Source organism: Rhipicephalus microplus, unplaced genomic scaffold (genome assembly GCF_043290135.1).
Source record: "Rhipicephalus microplus isolate Deutch F79 unplaced genomic scaffold, USDA_Rmic scaffold_409, whole genome shotgun sequence".
In the NCBI taxonomy this organism is placed as follows: Eukaryota; Metazoa; Arthropoda; class Arachnida; order Ixodida; family Ixodidae; genus Rhipicephalus; species Rhipicephalus microplus.
This window is the reverse complement of record NW_027464973.1, coordinates 67,501-82,500: the sequence shown is the minus strand read 5'-3', so window position 1 is coordinate 82,500 and position 15,000 is coordinate 67,501. Positions and strand designations below refer to the sequence as shown.

The window sequence follows — 15,000 nt, the reverse complement described above, 5'->3', positions numbered from 1 at the left end:
CTCGCAGCTCTTGCGCGCCCGGTCGCAGAGAGGAGTACGCAACCTCGACCGCACTTTCCCTGCAGGCTTCCTTCCGACTCGAAGTCCTGCGGCGGTCTCAACGAGGTGCCACATCCTCAATGCAGTCGGTCGCCCCCGTTTCGGTTGGGCTCTGGCACGACGGTCGCCACCGTCTCGCCCTTGAGTGGCCGCTGTTGGCGCTCGCTGTGAGGTGTTCAGCGTGCTGTCCGTGTTGCCGACGCGGTCAAAACGAGTCGACGGCTCACGTTCCCTTGTGCGCCGAAGGCTCTCTTGATATGTGATCCGACCCTCAGACAGACGAAGCCAAGGGAAGACCCAAGGCCGCAATGTGCGTTCAAAGAATCAGTGCTCAGTGTGTCCTGCAATTCACACCAAGTCTCGCAGCTGGCTGCGTTCTTCATCGACCCGAGAACCGAGTGATCCACCGCTTAGAGTCGTGAAAAAGTGTTTGTTCAATTCCGTACAGTCAAAACCAAACGTTTCTGGCACTCGGCCAAACAGTGGCCAAGAAGGGCGCTTTTCAGCGCACGCTTGGACTCCAAAACTCTGCCGCGCCTTTTTCGGCTGCCGCAAATCGAGCAAACGGTGTGTTTCGGACGGCGTTTCGCTTTCGCTACTTGCGAGTGCTTTCGTGGTCCACCCCTCTATAAATACTCGGGAGGCGTCGAAGCCGGTTCTCCAAGCCGGACCCGTAGGTATCGTTGTGTGCTCGCTCTCATTGGCCCGCCTAACCAGAAAATGCCTGCGGTACACCCATTTGGATAAGAGTGCACGCAGATGCGGGCCTCGACGGCTACACATTTCCTCGGGCGGCCGCCTCCCGGCCTCCGTGGAGCGCGGGATGCACGGTCCCATCGACAAGCCTCTCCCGTTTTTACCGTGGCGTCGCGGTTCACCACGGCAGGCGGGTCGGTCTCCTCCGCATAAAAAGGGGGACCCCCGCTTTTTGTTCCACGAAATCGCACAAGCTTTTTTCGCATCCACGGTTTGCCACCGCACACCAAAATGCCAATCCGGCTGCCTACTTTAGCCAACAGGTGGAGCCAGGCGCGCCGTACTTGCGCGGCACTTCCCACGTCCACCGAAGTCGGTGCCAAGGACCACTTTCGGCGCCGGAGCCGCGTACGAGCCTACTCGAGGCGGAAGAACGAAGCCAGCAAGGGCCTGGCCGCAAGTGCGTTCAATTGTCGGGACGTCCAAGTCCCTCGTTCTTCCGTGCTTCCTCTTTCGGCAAGTCGTTGCGGCACCTTCCCAAAGCGCGCAGACCCGCTAATCGCGACGAGCGCGACGTGGCCGTGCCGCCTTTCCCTCGGCAGCAAGCAAAACGCCTGGCAACGTCGACGCTCCCCTAACCGCGATCTCGCACCGTGTTTCGTGTGGCGAATTCAAAAGCCGGCCGGCGCTGCTGCAACCATTACGGTCGGTACGCATACGCCGCGGAGGGCGGGACGGTCATCGGAGCGTGCGGTTCCTCCATCGAGTACTGCGCACCTCGGCCGTCGCATCGCCGTGCCATGACCGGCCGCGCGTCAACGCGAACCGGTGCCAGCGAGATCCCTCGCCTGCAAGAACCGACCGGCAGCCTCCGTCACCCGAGGACGCGGAGGCGCTTGCCGCGGACGGCGGGACGGTATGCACTGGTGCACAGCGGACCCGTCACATCGCCAGTTCCTTGACCGACCGCCGACGCTTGTGCCGTTCCTCTCGTACTTGGCAGTCGCCGCGCGATTGTCGGGTCTCGTTCTTGCACGCTCGAACGGTCGGGAGGGCACTCGGCTGGCGTTTCGGGAACGCGCAGCCTCGCCTTCTACCGACGTAACCACGACTCGCCGTTCGCGCTCCGCCGCTCCTGTTTACAGTACTAGGCGGTCCCGCAGCGGTCGGGTCGCGCATTTCGAGCGCTTCGAGCCACGGTGCAGTGGCGGGTCGAAAGCCGACCTATGAGTGCGTTGCGCCGTTTGTACCCGCGTCCGCCACCTGGCCGACCGTCCAAGGTCGCGGTGTTGGCGTCCGCTGGGCGCAACAATTTGTCACGGGGTGCCGCTCCACATTCAGGCAGCCCCGTGGGGAAAAGCCGACCCCGCGTCCAAACGGGGTCAGCGGCAGAAAGTGTCGGGCGCAGACGCAGCTGAGGCGCTCACCCTTCACAATCCGTTAATGATCCTTCCGCAGGTTCACCTACGGAAACCTTGTTACGACTTTTACTTCCTCTAAATGATCAAGTTTGGTCATCTTTCCAACAGACCGGCGCAACCGAAAGGCCGCGCCGGACATCGGTCCGAAGACCTCACTAAATCATTCAATCGGTAGTAGCGACGGGCGGTGTGTACAAAGGGCAGGGACGTAATCAACGCGAGCTTATGACTCGCGCTTACTGGGAATTCCTCGTTCAAGGGGAACAATTGCAAGCCCCTATCCCAATCACGAAAGAAGTTCCACGGGTTACCCAGTCTTTTCAGACAGGGATAAAGACACGCTGCTTCCTTCAGTGTAGCGCGCGTGCGGCCCCGGACATCTAAGGGCATCACAGACCTGTTATTGCTCTGTTTCGTGCGGCTAGGAGCCGCTTGTCCCTCTAAGAAGGTTGTAAGGTGCTGGGAACCCCGCACCTATTTAATAGGCTAGAGTCTCGTTCGTTATCGGAATTAACCAGACAAATCGCTCCACCAACTAAGAACGGCCATGCACCACCATCCACCGAATCAAGAAAGAGCTCTCAATCTGTCAATCCTCCCAGTGTCCGGGCCGGGTAAGTTTTCCCGTGTTGAGTCAAATTAAGCCGCAGGCTCCACTCCTGGTGGTGCCCTTCCGTCAATTCCTTTAAGTTTCAGCTTTGCAACCATACTTCCCCCGGAACCCAAATACTTTGGTTTCCCGGAAGCTGCCCGCCGAGTCATTTGAGTAACTCAGGCGGATCGCTGGTTGGCATCGTTTATGGTCAGAACTAGGGCGGTATCTGATCGCCTTCGAACCTCTGACTTTCGTTCTTGATCAATGAAAACATTCTTGGCAAATGCTTTCGCAGTAGTTCGTCTTGCGACGGTCCAAGAATTTCACCTCTAGCGCCGCAATACGAATGCCCCCGTCCGTCCCTCTTAATCATTACCTCGTATTCCAAAAACCAACAGAACAGAAACGAGGTCTTGTTCTATTATTCCATGCAAGTTTATTCAGGCGACTCGCCTGCGTTGAGCACTCTAATTTTTTCAAAGTAAAAGCACCGGCCATCTCGAGGCACACAATGAAGTGCACCAAGAAAGAACCGGCATGATGTTCAGTCCGAGCCGTCGCATCGGGTAGATGCACTACTCGTCTGGAACTGAGATCCAACTACGAGCTTTTTAACCGCAGCAGCTTTAGTATACGCTATTGGAGCTGGAATTACCGCGGCTGCTGGCACCAGACTTGCCCTCCAATTGATCCTCGTTAAAGGATTTAGAGTGTACTCATTTCAATTACGGGGCCTCAAAAGAGTCCCGTATTGTTATTTTTCGTCACTACCTCCCCGTGCCGGGAGTGGGTAATTTGCGCGCCTGCTGCCTTCCTTGGATGTGGTAGCCGTTTCTCAGGCTCCCTCTCCGGAATCGAACCCTGATTCTCCGTTACCCGTAACAACCATGGTAAGCAAGTAACCTACCATCGAAAGTTGATAAGGCAGACACTTGAAAGAAACGTCGCCGGCTCGTGGCCATGCGATCAGCACAAAGTTATCCAGAGTCACCACACAATACGGGCCGAAACCCGATCGATCTTGGTCTAATAAAAGCACCCGTTACCCAAAGGGCTCCAGGCTCACTGCATGTATTAGCTCTAGAATTGCCACAGTTATCCAAGTAGGAAGAAACGATCTAAGGAACCATAACTGATTTAATGAGCCATTCGCGGTTTCGCCTTATTTCGGCATGTACTTAGACATGCATGGCTTAATCTTTGAGACAAGCATATGATTACTGGCAGGATCAACCAGGTAATCGTTCGACTGCGCGTCCGTCCTCGCCTTCGGCGGGCCGGACGCAGTCTGTGTGCGGCGGAGGCCACCTTCAGGCGCCCCAACACGCTTATTTTGCACTCCGAGATGACGGCGTTCGAGCTCGCTACGGCACAACCTTCCCGAAAGACGAGTGGGAGCCGTGCGGCAAGAAGCACGTTCATGCTCGCTCTTTTTCGTTGCATCGACTCGGTCGCGCCGTGCGGGTTGCCCAAGCCCGCTGCACTGTCGGTGGACCGGCCGGAACTAGCAACGGAGCCGAGACTGCAAAGCCGCCAGACGACGGGTCACGCCCGCGTCTTCGGCGCTTTCGCATCTGAATCGCCCGAGGACGACACGGAACACACCTCGATATCGTGGTAAAACGGCACCGTCCGACAACCAGCCCCTAACGCATCAAGCGGATGAGGCTGCAGACGACTGCCGTGGATTCCCCTGGAGCAGACCCGAGGACACGCTTGACGAGGCCGAAGCCCGCCGCATATCAGACACCCGGTCGCTTTCGCGTACGCCGCTCACGAGAACCCCCACATAATAGCAGCGATAAGTACCCAGACCTCCTTGGGCACTAATACGAGCGTACTCGAGAAAATTTCACCGCGGGTGTGCCCCGAAACGTGTGGCACGTTGAGCGTGCCACAAGTCTACGTCGCTCTCAAACCGGCCGAGGTCGTAGAATTTGCGACCCTACTCACGAAATTCCCACCGAGGATACGGCCGCAAACGTACCGCACCTTGGGTAGGCCACGAGTTTGTGCAACACTACGCTGACGGCACAGCACCGAGGTCGTGCGCGCACGCACGGGAAAATTCCGCCGCGGTTTCTGCCGAAAACGTGAGGCACCACGACTCTCCGCAAGTTCGCGTCGACTGCGAAAGACCGAAGTCGTGAACGACGTGTCCGCTACTCGCCGCCGACACGCTGGACACCAAACGTACAACGACTCGACGGCGTCGTAGAGGCCCACGACGCGGTTTTCCTTAACGACGTCTCGGCGTGGCACCGACAGGTTAGAACGGCCGACCAACGTTCCCTGTCCGCCGTTCGGCTCAGTCGAAGGGCTCGGCGACTTCGGCAACGCTGCGAAGCCGCACGGTGACGCACGCCATGTCCCCATTTTTTTTTTTTTTTCTTTCTGCGTCTGCCGGGGTGCCCCTATAATAGCAGCGATAAGCACCCAGACCGCCGTGGGTCGCTCGCCCCGGCTGACGTGGTTTTTCGTACTCCTGCGGCGGTCGCCGTCAAGCACGTCCAAATACGCTACTTTCGTGGGCGCATTCACGCTCTTTCGCTTCGCCGGAGTGCCAGCACTCACTCTGCCAAAAACGGCGAACATCCGAGCGGCGGTTCCCACTTTTGCGTCGGCGTCGCAAACCCCGCCCCGGCAGACGAGGTTTGCCGTACTCGTGCGACGGTGGCCGGCGGGCACGTCGAAAGACGCCGATATCGTGCGCGAATTGGCGCACCTTGGCTTCACCGGAGTGCCGCCACTGACTCCTCCAAAAACGGCGAAGATCCGAGCGGCGCTTCCCACTTTCGCATCGGCGTCCCGAACTCCGCCCCGGCTGACGCGGTTTACCGTACTCGTGCGACGGTCGCCGGCGAGCACGTGGAAAGACGCCGATATCGTGCCCGAATCGGCTCCGTTCGGCTTCGCCGGAGTGCCAGCACTGGCTCGGCGAAAGACGACGAACATCCGAGCGACGGTTCTCACTATTGCGTACGCGTCGCAAACCCCGCCCCGGCAGACGCACTTTGCCGTACTCGTGCGACGGTCGCCGGCGAGCACGTAGAAAGACGCCGATATCGTGCCGGAATCGGCCCCGTTTGGCTTCGCCGGAGTGCCAGCACTCACTCGGCCACAAACGGCGAACATCCGAGCGGCGGTTCCCACTTAGCCGTCGGCGTCCCGAACTCCGCCCCGGCAGACGCGGTTGCCGAGCTCGTGCGACTAGCGACCGCGAAGCCGTCTCGCGACGCCGCTTTCGTGCGCGGCTCCCACTGCGACCTGGGTCACCCGAGGTCGACGAGCAAGAAAGAATGTCGAAAAAAATTTTTTTTTTTTTTTGCGTCTGCCGGGGTGCCCCTATAATAGCAGCGATAAGCACCCAGACCGCCATGGGTCGCTCGCCCCGGCTGACGTGGTTTTTCGTTTTCCTGCGGTGGTCGTCGTCAAGCACGTCCAAACACGCCACTTTCGTGGGCGCATTCGCGCTCTTTCGCTTCGCCGGAGTGCCAGCACTCACTCTGCCAAAAACGGCGAACATCCTAGTGGCGGTTCCCACTTTTGCGTCGGCGTCGCCAACCCCGCCCCGGCATACGCGGTTTGCCGTACTCGTGCGGCGGTGGCCGGCGGGCACGTCGAAAGACACCGATATCGTGCGCGAGTCGATGCTTCTTGGTCTCGCAGGAGGGCCGCCACTCACTCCTGCAAAAACGGCGAAGATCCGAGCGGCGCTTCCCACTTTTTCGTCGGCATCGCAAACCTCGCCCCGGCAGACGCGCTTTGCCGTACTCGTGCGACGGTCGCCGGCGAGCACGTCGAAATACGCCGATATCGTGCCCGAATCGGCCCCGTTTCGCTTCGCCGGAGTGCCAGCACTCACTCGGCCAAAAACGGCGAACATCCGAGCAGCGGTACCCACTTAGCCGTCGGCATCCCGAACTCCGCGCCGGCTGACGCGGTTGCCGAGCTCGTGCGACTAGCGACCGCGAACGCGTCTCGCGACGCCGCTTTCGTGCGCGGCTCCCATTGCGACCTGGGTTACCCGAGCTCGACCAGCAAAAAAGAAGGTCGAAAAAAAATTTTTTTTTTCTGCGTCTGCCGGGGTGCCCCTATAATAGCAGCGATAAGCACCCAGACCGCCGTGGGTCGCTCGCCCCGGCTGACGTGGTTTTTCGTACTCCTGCAGCGGTCGCCGTCAAGCACGTCCAAATACGCCACTTTCGTGGGCGCTTTCGCGCTCTTTCGCGTCGCCGGTGTGCCAGCACTCACTCTGCCAAAAACGGCGAACATCCTAGTGGCGGTTCCCACTTTTGCGTCGGCGTCGCCAACCCCGCCCCGGCATACGCGGTTTGCCGTACTCGTGCGGCGGTGGCCGGCGGGCACGTCGAAAGACACCGATATCGTGCGCGAGTCGATGCTTCTTGGTCTCGCAGGAGGGCCGCCACTCACTCCTGCAAAAACGGCGAAGATCCGAGCGGCGCTTCCCACTTTTTCGTCGGCATCGCAAACCTCGCCCCGGCAGACGCGCTTTGCCGTACTCGTGCGACGGTCGCCGGCGAGCACGTCGAAATACGCCGATATCGTGCCCGAATCGGCCCCGTTTCGCTTCGCCGGAGTGCCAGCACTCACTCGGCCAAAAACGGCGAACATCCGAGCAGCGGTACCCACTTAGCCGTCGGCATCCCGAACTCCGCGCCGGCTGACGCGGTTGCCGAGCTCGTGCGACTAGCGACCGCGAACGCGTCTCGCGACGCCGCTTTCGTGCGCGGCTCCCATTGCGACCTGGGTTACCCGAGCTCGACCAGCAAAAAAGAAGGTCGAAAAAAAATTTTTTTTTTCTGCGTCTGCCGGGGTGCCCCTATAATAGCAGCGATAAGCACCCAGACCGCCGTGGGTCGCTCGCCCCGGCTGACGTGGTTTTTCGTACTCCTGCAGCGGTCGCCGTCAAGCACGTCCAAATACGCCACTTTCGTGGGCGCTTTCGCGCTCTTTCGCGTCGCCGGTGTGCCAGCACTCACTCTGCCAAAAACGGCCAACATCCGAGCGGCGGTTCCCACTTTTGCGTCGGCGTCGTAAACCCCGCCCCGGCAGACGCGGTTTGCCCTACTCGTTCGACGGTCGCCGGCGAGCGCGTCGAAAGACGCCGATATCGTGCGCTAATTGGCGCTCCTTGGCTTCTCCGGAGTGCCGCCACTCACTCCTCCAAAAACGGCGAAGATCCGAGCGGCGTTCTCCACTTTCGCATCGGCGTCCCGAACTCCGCCCGGGCTGACGCGGTTTACCGTACTCGTGCGACGGTCGCCGCCGGGCACGTCGAAAGACGCCGATATCGTGCCGTAATCGGCCCCGTTTGGCTTCGCCCGAGTGCCAGCACTCACTCGGCCAAAAACGGCGAACATCCGAGCAGCGTTTCCCACTTTCGCATCGGCGTCCCGAAGCCCGCCCCGGCAGACGCGGTTTGCCCTACTCGAGCGACGGTCGCCGGCGATCACGTCGAAAGGCGCCGAATTCGTGCACGAATCGATGCTTCTTGGTCTCGCAGGAGGGCCGCCACTCACTCCTGCAAAAACGGCGAAGATCCGAGTTGCGCTTCCCACTTTTTCGTCGGCGTCCCGAACTACGCCCCGGCTGACGCGGTTTACCGTACTCGTGCGACGGTCGCCGGCGGGCACTTCAAAATACGCCGATTTCGTGGGCGCATTCACGCTGTTTCGCTTCCCCGGAGTGCCAACACTCACTCTGCCGAAAGCGGCGATCATCCGAGCGGCGGTTCCCACTTTTGCGTCGGCTTCGCAAACGGCGCCCCGGCAGACGCGCTCGTGCGACGTACTCGTGCGACGGTCGCCGGCGAGCACGTCGAAAGACGCCGATATCGTGCTCGAATCGACCCCGTTTCGCTTCGCCGGAGTGCTGCCAGTCACGGCGCAGAAAACGGCGAACAAGTGTTTTTTTTTTTTTTTCCTAGAATTTGTGTTATAGAAGGCACATTTGATATCGGACGATAATTTTCAACTTTATCACGCGCACCGATTTTCGTGTAGAGGTTTGCAAGTTTATGGGAATTTCTCCACTTGGAATAATGCGATTTAGTAGTACTACGAGAACTTCATGGATGTACTCAAGGGTACGGGGCAAGTCAGTTACGTCAACACCTGCAGATTTTTTACACTTCAAACTGAAAATTGTTGGTTGTGAGTCCTCGTGTGATATTAAAGGCCGATTCGCTAACACATAGAACAAAGAAAGAAAGGAAGAAAAAACGCCCGCGCTCGCTCAAGAAACCTGGGTTCGCAACAAGTGGCAACAACAAGCAACCGAGCGAGTGCGCCAAAACCCGTGGCGGCCGAACAAACGCGAAGTCCCAACCGCGTCAGCCGGGGCGGCACGGGACAGGAAAAATCACTTCAGCCGGGGCGGCGGGGCACCGAATAAACCTCGTCACCTCGTCGCAGGATAAAAGAGGAAACAAAAAGTCTAAACAGCGTCTGCTGGAGCGAATGCGTAATAAAACAACAACAACAACAAAAAAAAAACACCCGCGCTCAAGAAGTCTGCAATCCTCACAAAAGGCGACTGTGACCGAGCAGCGTCAGCCGGGGCCGTGCGGAAACGGAAAAACCGCGACTACCGGGGCGTCGAGGCACCGAAAAATCCTCTTCAGCCGCGGCGAAAAAAAAAAACAAAAAGAAAGACGGAGGGGGGGGGGGAACCACGTCTGCCGGGGCGAAGGAAAAAAAAAACGCGTCTGCCGGGGCGAGCCCGGGTGCGGCACCACCGGGAAAACTGTGGCAAACAGACATGGCGATCGAGTGAGTGGGCCGCCAGCCAGGCTCAGCCAAAAAGTGCAAAGTCCGAACTGCGTCAGCCGGGGCGGCAAAAACCGCGTCAGCCGGGGCGGCGCAAAAAACCGCGTCTGCCGGGGCGGCACGAAACCGCGTCAGCCGGGGCGGGGCGAAAACTGCGTCAGCCGGGGCGAAAAGAAAAAAAAAAACGCGTCTGCCGGGGCAAGCCCGGGTGCGGCACCACCGGGAAAACTGTGGCAAACAGACATGGCGATCGAGTGAGTGGGCCGCCAGCCAGGCACAGCCGAAAAGTGCAAAGTCCGAACCGTGTCAGCCGGGGCGACGCAAAAACCGCGTCAGCCGGGGCGGCGCGAAAACCGCGTCAGCCGGGGCGGCACGAAACCGCGTCAGCCGGGGCGGCGCGAAAACTGCGTCAGCCGGGGCGGCGCGAAAACCTCGTCAGCCGGGGCGAGCGAAAAGGGGGGGGGGGGAACCACGTCTGCCGGGGCGAAAGAAAAAAAAAACGCGTCTGCCGGGGCGAGCCCGGGTGCGGCACCACCGGGAAGACTGTGGCAAACAGACATGGCGATCGAGTGAGTGGGCCGCCAGCCAGGCTCAGCCCAAAAAGTGCCAAGTCCGAACTGCGTCAGCCGGGGCGGCAAAAACCGCGTCAGCCGGGGCGGCGCGAAAACCGCGTCTGCCGGGGCGGCGCGAAAACTGCGTCTGCCGGGGCGAGCCCGGGTGCGGCACCACCGGGAAAACTGTGGCAAACAGACATGGCGATCGAGTGAGTGGGCCGCCAGCCAGGCACAGCCGAAAAGTGCTAAGTCCGAACTGCGTCTGCCGGGGCGGCACGAAACCGCGTCAGCCGGGGCGGCGCGAAAACCGCGTCTGCCGGGGCGGCACGAAACCGCGTCAGCCGGGGCGGCGCGAAAACTGCGTCAGCCGGGGCGAGCCCGGGTGCGGCACCACCGGGAAAACTGTGGCAAACAGACATGGCGATCGAGTGAGTGGGCCGCCAGCCAGGCACAGCCGAAAAGTGCTAAGTCCGAACTGCGTCTGCCGGGGCGGCACGAAACCGCGTCAGCCGGGGCGGCGCGAAAACCGCGTCTGCCGGGGCGACACGAAACCGCGTCAGCCGGGGCGGCGCGAAAACTGCGTCAGCCGGGGCGAGCCCGGGTGCGGCACCACCGGGAAAACTGTGGCAAACAGACATGGCGATCGAGTGAGTGGGCCGCCAGCCAGGCACAGCCGAAAAGTGCTAAGTCCGAACTGCGTCTGCCGGGGCGGCACGAAACCGCGTCAGCCGGGGCGGCGCGAAAACCGCGTCTGCCGGGGCGGCACGAAACCGCGTCAGCCGGGGCGGCGCGAAAACTGCGTCAGCCGGGGCGAGCCCGGGTGCGGCACCACCGGGAAAACTGTGGCAAACAGACATGGCGATCGAGTGAGTGGGCCGCCAGCCAGGCACAGCCGAAAAGTGCTAAGTCCGAACTGCGTCAGCCGGGGCGGCAAAAACCGCGTCAGCCGGGGCGGCGCAAAAAACCGCGTCTGCCGGGGCGGCACGAAACCGCGTCAGCCGGGGCGGCGCGAAAACTGCGTCAGCCGGGGCGAAAGAAAAAAAAAAAACGCGTCTGCCGGGGCGAGCCCGGGTGCGGCACCACCGGGAAAACTGTGGCAAACAGACATGGCGATCGAGTGAGTGGGCCGCCAGCCAGGCACAGCCGAAAAGTGCTAAGTCCGAACTGCGTCTGCCGGGGCGGCACGAAACCGCGTCAGCCGGGGCGGCGCGAAAACCGCGTCTGCCGGGGCGGCACGAAACCGCGTCAGCCGGGGCGGCGCGAAAACTGCGTCAGCCGGGGCGAGCCCGGGTGCGGCACCACCGGGAAAACTGTGGCAAACAGACATGGCGATCGAGTGAGTGGGCCGCCAGCCAGGCACAGCCGAAAAGTGCTAAGTCCGAACTGCGTCTGCCGGGGCGGCACGAAACCGCGTCAGCCGGGGCGGCGCGAAAACCGCGTCTGCCGGGGCGGCGCGAAAACTGCGTCAGCCGGGGCGAGCCCGGGTGCGGCACCACCGGGAAAACTGTGGCAAACAGACATGGCGATCGAGTGAGTGGGCCGCCAGCCAGGCACAGCCGAAAAGTGCAAAGTCCGAACCGTGTCAGCCGGGGCGACGCAAAAACCGCGTCAGCCGGGGCGGCGCGAAAACCGCGTCAGCCGGGGCGGCACGAAACCGCGTCAGCCGGGGCGGCGCGAAAACTGCGTCAGCCGGGGCGGCGCGAAAACCTCGTCAGCCGGGGCGAGCGAAAAGGGGGGGGGGGGGGAACCACGTCTGCCGGGGCGAAAGAAAAAAAAAACGCGTCTGCCGGGGCGAGCCCGGGTGCGGCACCACCGGGAAGACTGTGGCAAACAGACATGGCGATCGAGTGAGTGGGCCGCCAGCCAGGCTCAGCCCAAAAAGTGCCAAGTCCGAACTGCGTCAGCCGGGGCGGCAAAAACCGCGTCAGCCGGGGCGGCGCGAAAACCGCGTCTGCCGGGGCGGCGCGAAAACTGCGTCAGCCGGGGCGAGCCCGGGTGCGGCACCACCGGGAAAACTGTGGCTAACAGACATGGCGATCGAGTGAGTGGGCCACCAGCCAGGCTCAGCCAAAAAGTGCCAAGTCCGAACTGCGTCAGCCGGGGCGGCAAAAACCGCGTCAGCCGGGGCGGCGCAAAAAAACCGCGTCTGCCGGGGCGGCACGAAACCGCGTCAGCCGGGGCGGCGCGAAAACTGCGTCAGCCGGGGCGAAAGAAAAAAAAAAAACGCGTCTGCCGGGGCGAGCCCGGGTGCGGCACCACCGGGAAAACTGTGGCAAACAGACATGGCGATCGAGTGAGTGGGCCGCCAGCCAGGCACAGCCGAAAAGTGCTAAGTCCGAACTGCGTCTGCCGGGGCGGCACGAAACCGCGTCAGCCGGGGCGGCGCGAAAACCGCGTCTGCCGGGGCGGCACGAAACCGCGTCAGCCGGGGCGGCGCGAAAACTGCGTCAGCCGGGGCGAGCCCGGGTGCGGCACCACCGGGAAAACTGTGGCAAACAGACATGGCGATCGAGTGAGTGGGCCGCCAGCCAGGCACAGCCGAAAAGTGCTAAGTCCGAACTGCGTCTGCCGGGGCGGCACGAAACCGCGTCAGCCGGGGCGGCGCGAAAACCGCGTCTGCCGGGGCGGCACGAAACCGCGTCAGCCGGGGCGGCGCGAAAACTGCGTCAGCCGGGGCGAGCCCGGGTGCGGCACCACCGGGAAAACTGTGGCAAACAGACATGGCGATCGAGTGAGTGGGCCGCCAGCCAGGCACAGCCGAAAAGTGCTAAGTCCGAACTGCGTCAGCCGGGGCGGCAAAAACCGCGTCAGCCGGGGCGGCGCAAAAAACCGCGTCTGCCGGGGCGGCACGAAACCGCGTCAGCCGGGGCGGCGCGAAAACTGCGTCAGCCGGGGCGAAAGAAAAAAAAAAACGCGTCTGCCGGGGCGAGCCCGGGTGCGGCACCACCGGGAAAACTGTGGCAAACAGACATGGCGATCGAGTGAGTGGGCCGCCAGCCAGGCACAGCCGAAAAGTGCTAAGTCCGAACTGCGTCTGCCGGGGCGGCACGAAACCGCGTCAGCCGGGGCGGCGCGAAAACCGCGTCTGCCGGGGCGGCACGAAACCGCGTCAGCCGGGGCGGCGCGAAAACTGCGTCAGCCGGGGCGAGCCCGGGTGCGGCACCACCGGGAAAACTGTGGCAAACAGACATGGCGATTGAGTGAGTGGGCCGCCAGCCAGGCACAGCCGAAAAGTGCTAAGTCCGAACTGCGTCTGCCGGGGCGGCACGAAACCGCGTCAGCCGGGGCGGCGGGAAAACCGCGTCTGCCGGGGCGGCACGAAACCGCGTCAGCCGGGGCGGCGCGAAAACTGCGTCAGCCGGGGCGAGCCCGGGTGCGGCACCACCGGGAAAACTGTGGCAAACAGACATGGCGATCGAGTGAGTGGGCCGCCAGCCAGGCACAGCCGAAAAGTGCTAAGTCCGAACTGCGTCTGCCGGGGCGGCACGAAACCGCGTCAGCCGGGGCGGCGCGAAAACCGCGTCTGCCGGGGCGGCACGAAACCGCGTCAGCCGGGGCGGCGCGAAAACTGCGTCAGCCGGGGCGAGCCCGGGTGCGGCACCACCGGGAAAACTGTGGCAAACAGACATGGCGATCGAGTGAGTGGGCCGCCAGCCAGGCACAGCCGAAAAGTGCAAAGTCCGAACCGTGTCAGCCGGGGCGACGCAAAAACCGCGTCAGCCGGGGCGGCGCGAAAACCGCGTCTGCCGGGGCGGCACGAAACCGCGTCAGCCGGGGCGGCGCGAAAACTGCGTCAGCCGGGGCGAGCCCGGGTGCGGCACCACCGGGAAAACTGTGGCAAACAGACATGGCGATCGAGTGAGTGGGCCGCCAGCCAGGCACAGCCGAAAAGTGCTAAGTCCGAACTGCGTCAGCCGGGGCGGCAAAAACCGCGTCAGCCGGGGCGGCGCAAAAACCGCGTCTGCCGGGGCGAAATAAAAAAAAAAAACAAAGAAAAAAGCCCGCGCTTAATCAAAAGAAAACAAAGAAAAAAGCTTGCGCTTAATCAAAAGAAAACAAACAAAAAAAGTTCGCGCTTAAGCCTGGCGGTGGAACCACCGGGGCAAACAGACCTGGCGATCGAGTGAGTGGGCCGCCAGCCGGGGTGAGCCAAAAAGTGCAAAGTCCGAACCGCGTCAGCCGGGGCGACGCAAAAACCGCGTCAGCCGGGGCGGCGCGAAAACCGCGTCAGCCGGGGCGGCGCGAAAACCGCGTCAGCCGGGGCGGCGCAAAAACCGCGTCAGCCGGGGCGGCGCAAAAACTGCGTCAGCCGGGGCGGCACGGAAAAACGAAAACCGCGTCAGCCGGGGCGACATCAAAATGAGGAAAAAAAAAAAAACTGCCTTAGGACACCTGCGTACACTTTCATGCGTTTGGGCATATCTCTCTGTAACACGCGCGCCCCTCGTTACGCGCGGCACTCTGTTTTCTCCGACACCCATATTTCGGCGGCATGTGGCACGCGCGCCCGTCCCTACGCACGGCACACCGCAGTGCTTTCTCGATATTTTTCTTTTCCTCCAACACCGTCATCTATAGGCTTTTAGTGACCTGTTGCTCGTGGCACAAGTTCGCTTGCTCTGACACCTCTTGCATGCGCACCGTTTTTGCGCACGGTGCTATGCCGCAAAGCACGGCAGTCGCATGCGTTTCTCTCAGGCACCTCTTTTTTGACACAACGCTGTGGTGCTTAGAAACACACGCGCCGCTTTTGCGCACAGAACTCCACCGTACAGCACGGTAGTCACGTTTGTTCCACACGAACAGCAGTGTGCATCGTGCTACGACACTTTGAAAGCTTTTTCTTCCGAGTCTCGACCGCGCTGTTCCTTTCGTACTTGGCGCGATTTTGGGACCAGCTTTGT

The 15,000-nt window shown here is 61.7% G+C and overlaps 2 non-coding genes across 2 annotated transcripts; both read right to left on the bottom strand.

Moving 5' to 3' along the window:
• Positions 1–304: 304 nt before the first annotated feature.
• On the bottom strand, positions 305–457 carry LOC142794401 (5.8S ribosomal RNA). Its single transcript, XR_012892312.1, has one exon. It is a non-coding gene; the product is annotated as a 5.8S ribosomal RNA (ribosomal RNA).
• Positions 458–2,176: 1,719 nt separating this feature from the next.
• LOC142794393 (small subunit ribosomal RNA) lies at positions 2,177–3,991 on the bottom strand. The gene has a single exon (XR_012892306.1). It is a non-coding gene; the product is annotated as a small subunit ribosomal RNA (ribosomal RNA).
• Positions 3,992–15,000: the final 11,009 nt, after the last annotated feature.